The 1,191-nt window shown below is 34.7% G+C and overlaps 1 non-coding gene across 1 annotated transcript; it reads left to right on the plus strand.

Moving 5' to 3' along the window:
* Positions 1–424: 424 nt before the first annotated feature.
* Positions 425–528, plus strand: LOC112098642. Its single transcript, XR_002905752.1, has one exon. It is a non-coding gene; the product is annotated as a small nucleolar RNA R71 (small nucleolar RNA).
* The last annotated feature ends 663 nt before the right edge of the window (positions 529–1,191 follow it).

A 1,191-nucleotide genomic window follows, 5' to 3' on the forward strand; every position in this document is an offset into this window, starting at 1 on the left:
TGAAAAATTAGGGTGGTCTCTCCATCCAGGGTTATATGTGTTGCAGTATGGGTTGTAATTTGATGGTTTTCTCATTACACCTATAGCATTAACTTGATCTGAGTATGAGTTATGGTCATGTGGCTCTGTTGATTTAGCAGTCGATAACGATGCTATTTGTCGAGAGAGACCTTCAATTATCGCTTTGACTTCTTTAATTTCTGAACTTGACTCACCAATGTGAACCTCATTTACTCCCTTAATTCTTTTAGTGTTCCTGAGTGATCAACTCCGTTGTTGGGAATTATCCGCTTGTCGCTGGAAGAATTCCCAAATCTCTGATGCACTTTTTGACATTAGCTCTCCTCCACTTGTTGCCATTAGCCATTCTTGCACATTTGGCAATAATCACTCCAAGAAGTATTGGCATTGGTGCCATTTCTCATACCCATGATGTGGACACTTCAAAAGTAGCCCATTAAATTGCTCCCATGTTTCAAAAAACTGTTCGTCTTCTCTCTGGGTAAACTTTGAAATTTTCCTGCGAATAGCATTGGTTTTATGCACTGGGAAATATTTATTCAAAAATTTTGTTACCATTTGTTCCCATGATGTAAATGCTATTAGCAGGCAAATTATTTTACCATGAACGAGCTCTATCCTTTAAAGAAAATGGGAATAATATGAGTTTAACATCATTGTTTGAAAAATTCTCGTATTTAAAAGTTTGACAAATAGCATGAAAATCATTCAAATGATTATATGGGTCCTCATTTTCTAAGCCATAGAATGTTGGGAGACAATTTAGCACACTAGGTTTTAGTTCAAAACTCCTAGCAGCTACATTTGGGTATCTTAAGCATGATGTGCTCAAATTAGCTAAGGGACTGAAGTAGTCCTTAAATGGCCTCTCTGGTGGTGCTTGTTGTTGTTGCAAATCCATTTCACTTTTATCTTTAATTACAACGTGTTTGTGTGTGCGAAGTGTTTTTTCAAGTTCAAGGTCTATAGGCTCAAGATTAGGTAATAATGACCTTCGACCATGCATGCAATGAATACAAAAAAATGAGAACAAAATTAATAAAAATAAATAAGAATGAGAAATTACGGTACTAACCTTATTGCGCTGTTAAAACCTCTCTATAAAAACACACTAAAAAAAATTCGTGAAATAAATTAACTAAAAATTAAATTAATAAGATAAACAAAAAT

This window comes from Citrus clementina, unplaced genomic scaffold, assembly GCF_000493195.1.
Source record: "Citrus clementina cultivar Clemenules unplaced genomic scaffold, Citrus_clementina_v1.0 scaffold_5, whole genome shotgun sequence".
In the NCBI taxonomy this organism is placed as follows: domain Eukaryota; kingdom Viridiplantae; phylum Streptophyta; class Magnoliopsida; order Sapindales; family Rutaceae; genus Citrus; species Citrus x clementina.